The sequence below is a fragment of the Camellia sinensis genome, chromosome 8 (assembly GCF_055761805.1).
Source record: "Camellia sinensis isolate YWXY chromosome 8, ASM5576180v1, whole genome shotgun sequence".
Classification (NCBI taxonomy): domain Eukaryota; kingdom Viridiplantae; phylum Streptophyta; class Magnoliopsida; order Ericales; family Theaceae; genus Camellia; species Camellia sinensis.
Genome location: NC_138968.1, coordinates 157,420,883 through 157,428,337, shown reverse-complemented (window position 1 = coordinate 157,428,337; position 7,455 = coordinate 157,420,883).

The following is a 7,455-nucleotide window of genomic DNA, read 5'->3' as shown; positions in this document are numbered from 1 at the left end:
TCGTTGGAGTTTGAACCGTTAGATTCGAGTTTTGAGGTTAGAATCTTAATCTACTCTTGTTGTTCTTATTGATCATCTAGCTGCATTGCATGATCGAACCTGTTTTGCATGCCATGCATTGATTTAAAGTTGGTTTTAGAAAGAGAAGTTAGTGTTCATGTGTTCTTGAAGAAAAGTCTTGTTTTGATCTGAAAGTTTGTATTAAGAACCATGTTTTTGTGTTTGTTTTCATAAGATCTTCAAGTATGGGTACCCAGGTCCATGTTTTTGAACTCATAGCATGAAATCTCAGATTTTGTGATAACAAGTTGCGATTTAAGCATGCATGTTCTTCATTTTCTCCATCTTCATGTTCTTCACGTTCTTTATGTTCTTCGAAGGGAAACCTAGATTTTCCCGACTTCGCTTTTGAATGTGGCCGTCGGGACCACACCTTGGCGAGAAGGTGTGGGACCTCGGCCAAGACTTGGTTGGTGCCCAGCATGTTTTCCGAGATGAGAAACAGTGTTTTGTTTTGACTTGACTTAGTTTTTGAAGAATGTCGGGATCATTGCATTCATGTAAAGCTTGTTTTAAGGATGCATTTCATATCCATCTTTGAGCATCTCTTCTTGCCTACTTGAAGTGCATTCAGTAGTATTTGCCATGTGATTGTAGGTCTTTGATCTTTGCCTTGAGCCTACATCCGAAGAGCTATGTGAGTGGTATTTTTAATAAAGCTATGTTATGAAGTTTTGATAAAGCTTTGCTTTGCCTTGTTTTGATAAAAGTGTTTGATCAAGCATGAATGATTATCCCTATTTTGTGTATCAAGTAAATACGTTTGTTTTGATGACATTCTTGGAAAGTCCTTTCATACTAGAGGACTCTAAGCTTTTGTAGTACAAGTCCTTTCGTACTAGAGGACTCTAAGCTTTTGTAGTACAAGTCTTTTCGTGTTAGGGGACTTTAAGCCTTTGTAACATAGGTCCTTTTGTGCTAGAGGACTCTAAACTTTTGTAGCACTCTTGTTCGAGATATCTCCCTTGCCACTGACGGCCTTGTGCGAGTGGGTCTGTCTAATCGATTCTAGGTCGATTATTCCTTTGTTTTGCCACTGACGGTTTACCTCGTGGGTTTGTTTGTCCGGAATGTCATCATTTTGTATTGCGTTGATGCTAGTAAGCGTCCTTGGAGCTTTGAAGATTTGTTAGATGAACGTGGTTCATCCCTTGATTTGTAAAGTTTGATATGTATTGTTTTGAAAAGTCTTCGGCTATTATTCATGCAATGCTTTATTATTTGTACCATTCACTGAGTATCCAAGCTCACCCTCTCCATATATATGTAGGTGATGAGCAGGACGGCGACAACGCCTAGATGTGTTTTGCAAGCTTGTTTTGGATTCATGTTATGTCAGCTTGACTTGTATTCATGTCGGCAATCTTGAAGATTATGTTTCTCAACTTGTTATACTTGTATTTTGCATACGTCGGCTTGAGAAGCCTTTTGATCAAGATGTAACATGTACTTACTTTATTTGTATCCAAGTTGTAACCTATGTTAAGATGTATGCCATTTTATTTGATCTATGCACGGCTCTTATGGACCACTTGTATTTTAATTTATTGCTTCCGCATTTGTAAGTCCCCTATGTATACTCTGTTTGTGTGTGAATCTTGGAAAGAGGCCTATGGTAATCTCGGATTACTGGCCATCATGGCACCATCCTACTAGGAGCGGTTTGGGGTCGTGACAAAGGGCATGTTTGATTGGAAGGATTAGAGCATGAGATTGAGATTATTAATCCATGGGCCCAATTATCCTATGTTTGTTTTAGCATTTTGGTTTAGGATTATTAATCTAATGGATAATTAATCCAACAAATTTGTAGGATTATTAGTAATGGGGTAGATGTGAGATTATCAATCCAATGGATAATTTATCTTATTAATCCAATTAGATAGTGAATACCGCACTAATTTGATTGGATTATTAATACCTCACTATTAGTTTTGTGAATCAAACATGGCCTGAGTGTAATGTTATGATGTGTATCTACGATAGAAGGGAGTGCAATTGGTACTGTGGCTGTAGCTGGTAGCAGCGGCTGGTTGTGTGGTGATGGCCATGATTGGCAGTTGTTGGTGTTTGGAAACTGGGGATTTGGTGAAGGAGAACTTTAAAGAGAGAGAGAGAGAGAGAGAGAGAGAGATATGTTGAATTTGTATCTTATTCATGAATCATTTCTTCTTTTTTTTTTCAACATATCTGTTGTGTTTGATTTGTTGTGGATCTCAGAGGAGTGGTTTTCATTTTTTTTTTTTTTTTTTTGGATCTGGTTTGTTGTTGTTCATGATTTGATTATTTGTTTTTTGTTCCTTTGTAGTTGTTGTTGATGATGATGATAATTCCAACAAATAGTGATAGAAAATGTGGTGTTGTTGAGTAGACAGATCTATTTGTGCTTCCAAACAGATCTGTTGTGTCTCCATATTCAAAAAATTAAACAGATATGTCAAAGATAGGTTCAAAAAAAATTGTCGATGAACATATTTGTTCAAAATTTGGACAGATAATGGCTTTGGTGTATTTCAATAACAAAGATTTGAACATATAAATAGAATTCAATGAAAAAAATTGAACAGATAATAAAATTTGGATAGATATTTGAACAGATAAGGGAAAAATTTAACAGATAGTCAAAAAAGTTTGAATAGATAATAAAGTTTTAATAAATATTTGAACAGATAAGGTGAACAAATTGAATAGATAGTCAAAAAGTTTGAACAGATAGAAAATAATTTGAACATAAACATATAAATTTGAAACAGATAAATTAAGAAGTAAAATTGAAAGCAAAATGTCTTTCAAAACAAACAAAATGATTTTTCATCAAATAATTTAACAAATGGTGGACTTTTCACCAACGAAAAACATATTTACTAGATCCAAAGTCTTATATCCTCCTTAAATTGAATTTATTACCAATTTTCTCATCTTTTTTTATGACTAGCTACGTTGAAAAATCTTAGAGTTCATTTGTTATGTAGGTTGGTTTTTTGACTATTTTAGCCTAGGGTTAAAAAGCCTTGTTTGGGATGAACTTTTTGGCCTTTTTGACTTTTGTGAGAGAAAAAAATAAAATGATTATGGTTTAAATATGACATTTTTTAGCCTAAAGTTAAAAAAATTATTTATTTATTTATTTATTTTTGTCACTATTTTAATCCCAATCCAGCCCAATCTAACTTTCCAAACGAGTGCTTAAATGACAAGGAATATACTTTAAATTAAGATAGAAAGAGTGAAATCTTATAAGGGAGCTTTTTTGATAAATCCTTTTTCTAAGATTTTTATTCCATCCAACCCATATTGTTTTTTACTATTCCATTGGGTCCTATTTAAGATAAGAAGACCAAAACACCATCAATCTCTCCTACCCCCTATTAATGTTGATATTTAATGTTGATTGTCATTATGATTTGATAGTTCCCATGTATCAAGATGTTGATTATCATTATATTCATATTAATTTGAAATGAATTTTTGTCATTGTGTTGTCAATTACATGATGTGAATATTCACATTATGCAATTGAAATGAATATTCGCATCATTATATTTACATTAATTTGAAATAAATTTTTGTCATTGTGTTGTTAATTACATGATGTGAATATTCATACTAAAACATACGAATGTGAACGTTCACATCACTATGTTAGATGAGAAAGAATGTTCATATGTTGTGAATGTTCACATCACTACATGTTGTGAATAAGAATGTGTTGTCAATTAAAAATATAATGAACGTTATTTTAATGTGTTGTCAATTAAAAATAAGAAGGTTCACATATTGTGAACGTTCATATCACTACATTAGATGAGACAAAATTTTTCGGAAAGGTGTTGTGAACGTTCACATCAGATAAGAGAGAATGTTCACATTATTTTTAATGTGTTGTCAATTAAAAATATATTCACATTATATAATAATATAAAATAATAACATGAATATTATTTAATTTCTGTATGAAATTTCCTATGCCATGATCCTTTCCCTTCTCTCTCCTCTTTCAACATTAAATATCAACATTAAATATCAATATTAAATATAAGGGCATAAGAGTTTAAGAAAATAATATAAATCAAGAAAAAGGACTTTATGGAATAAAAGTATAAATACATGGGATTAAGTGGGTTAAAAAATTCCTTCATAGACTTTTTAAGTTAGAACACTTCTAAATGAGATTTATCAATAAAAGCCTTTCTTATAATGATAAGGAATATAATTTAAAGGAATATAATTTAAATTAAGAGGGCAAGAGTGAGAGAGCATAAAACGTTAGTTGCAAGTAAAAAACTACTAATTTCATGTACGATAGGGATGCAATTTGGGTGGTCAACTTGAACAGAGAGTTCGGGTCCACACCAAAAAAAAAAAAAAAAAGAAGAACAAAAAGTCCAATTTAAAAGATTTAATAATTTGATGATATAATCTTATAATTTAAGTTAAAATTTGTACACGTTAAGTAAATTTGAGTTATTTCAATTGTTCAGATTATAAGGGCTAAAACAATTACAGTAATATTATAAACTTGGACATAACTATTTAAAAATTACTCAAAATTATCATCTTATAATTCAAATTCAGTCTATATATGGATTTCATACTATACGAATTCATGCTGGAAAAAATGATTTTTTGGTAACTTTAATGTGAAATTGAAGTAGGTCCCAACCATTAGTTGATGTGGGATTAAATGGGCTTGGATTATTTGTAATAAGGTCTTTACACCACAAAAAGAATGAAAAAAAATCATTGAGGAATTGAATGGAAAATTGTCTCATAAAAATGGCCTCATGAATGAGGTATTGGGAATTGTGTATAACTACCAATCCCACATTGATTGTACAGAAAAGCTTTGATGGGTATTTAAATCTCAAGATTTTGATAAGGGTATAAGCCCTTTGTGGCATTCAAATTTTCCGAAGGAAGAGAGTTATGGATGCTTTAAGGATGGGCTTGGGCCTAGACTATGATCCAAGTTGGTTATGACAAAATTGCCATACGGGCTCCGCCCGGACCAGGCCGAGTCCAGGTTCGTGATCTGTGGATCTTGGGACTTGAGGTTGGCTGGAATAGGTTTGGGCTGGGCCGTATTGGTGGTCCACCAACCTAATCTTTTTGGGCCAAATCTGCTGTAGATGTATACCCTTGTGTGTACAGAGTATATATATTGTTGTCTCATTAGTTTTGATCAATTACTCCGGTAGTTTGCAGGAGTAATGAGCATTGGTTGCTAACCTTCATGGCTGAAGGTTCCTTCTCTCTCCTCATTGTGTATAAAAGGAGACCCATCTCTCTTGGTTTTGGTACAGATTTTTGCCTTCCAGAATTATACAGTCAGTCTGCTTTTGGCTATAATTTTCTTCATGTGTGAGAGAGCACTGCTATTGTCTGTTCGCCAAAGCTAATAGAAGGTGTTTCTGCGTTAGCCAGTCTAAACCATCTTATCCTGGAAGACAGAAGTCGACGTTCTTCGAGTACCCACGGTGAGGCGGCTAATCTGTTTTAAGGACACTGTAGTATCACATAGAATTTGGTATGTTTCCTTGTTTTCAATATTTTGATTAAATATTTATTTATGTTAATCATGTTTCATGTTTCATGCTCTAGAATGTAATTTATCAAATATGGATTTATTTGATGTTCTATTATTTAATTTAATAAATCATGAATCTATTTATCTTGTTTAATTATACAATTTATACAAAAATTCAATCGCCATCAAACAAACACAAACCTCAAAAATTCTGGGAGGTTAAGTTTAGATTTCTAACTTTTCCAAACAATTATGACTTTAATTTGTTGTTCGATGACAGAAATCTGTTAATAGGGGTGTTAAAAAAATGTTGTTGGTCTATATTATACACTTTGGTGTATGTATTTTTTAAAAAAAAAATAAAAAAAAAATAAGATCTGATTTGAAATAATTAAAAATAATTAATTATGATTCGATTTGTAAATGAAGGCTTAAAAGAACTTAATAGTTCAAACTGAACAGTTCCTTCATAAGATTTTTGACAATTCACAATTCCATTTAATTAGTATCACTACAAGAAAAGTTGCCTATGATGGCGCTTGTATCAAGACTTTTTAAAAAACGTGGTGATATATCTCAATAATCAACGCGTGTTTCAAGGCGTGACGGTCTCAATGAGCCAAGTTTGTTTAACTTAATAGACACTTAACCCCATATCTATTCAAACCATTCCAGTTACCAAAAATAACAAAATCTCACTCTCTCTCACACACTGGTCTTCTCTCTCGCGATTAAAATCAATCTCTCTTACTCTAGCTGTTCTTTATTGAACTCGATCTCTCTCGCAAATCACATATCTAAAATCGAACAAGAAAGTCAATCTAATTTGATCAAAATCCGAACTCGATCTGATTTGATCTCTCTCGAATTTTGTTAGATCTGTTTTCGCTCTAGCTATTCATCAAACTCGATCTCTCTTGCAAATTGCACATCCAAAATCGAACAAGAAGGTTGATCTAATCTGATCGAAAATTGAACTCAGATTGATCTGATCTCTCTTGCATTTTGTTAGATTTGTTCATTAACAAGGTTTAAAGCAAGCCATTTTTATTTTGTTTTTCATTAACAAGCGTTAATCGATGTTTGAGTTTGAACTATCATATATACTTTCTCATTGTCAAATTAGATCTGTTGATTAACTATCTATTTCTCCATTCTCAGATCAGATCGATTGAATAGATCGATCTCTCTTACTCTTCATCTCAGGTACATTTTTTAGATCAATTAGTTCCTCCTCACAAGTGATTAATCTCTCTTACTTCTGTTTGGAATTTAGGCGTGGTGGAATTCAATATGTGATACAAGTGATGATTCACTGATGAATTTATAGTTAATTTTGATAGTTTTTGTATAATTAAAATTTTTGATTTACATAGTATCAACGCCCTCTAAATCACAATAACAAAAATTATGAAACTAGTTTATTTTCATCAATTTAGTTAAAATAGTTTATGTATAATTATTTTTTTGATTTACTTTTTTTGAAAATTGATAACTTTTTTTCCTATGCTTACATTCCTTGTTTAGTCATACGCTGTTTGATACGCGTTATAATACTATTCATTCTCGGAAGAAAATAGATAGTTTCCATAGCTTCAAATCTAATGTTGTTGTGAATGTTTGTTTAATTTTGTTTTATTATTAGTGGTTTTGATTTGTTTGATTATATATATATATATATATATATATGTGAATCTGCTTTCTTATTCGATATCATTAGTGTAAACTGTCGTTTTTTTCTTCTTCTTTTGCAGATCAATGTGGTACTTTAACTGGTTCTAGTAAGGACAAGGTACTTATTTTTTCTAATTAATATGCTTTGGGTTGCAATTCCAGGTCATTTTCTTATTCATTGTGTGGAAAACATT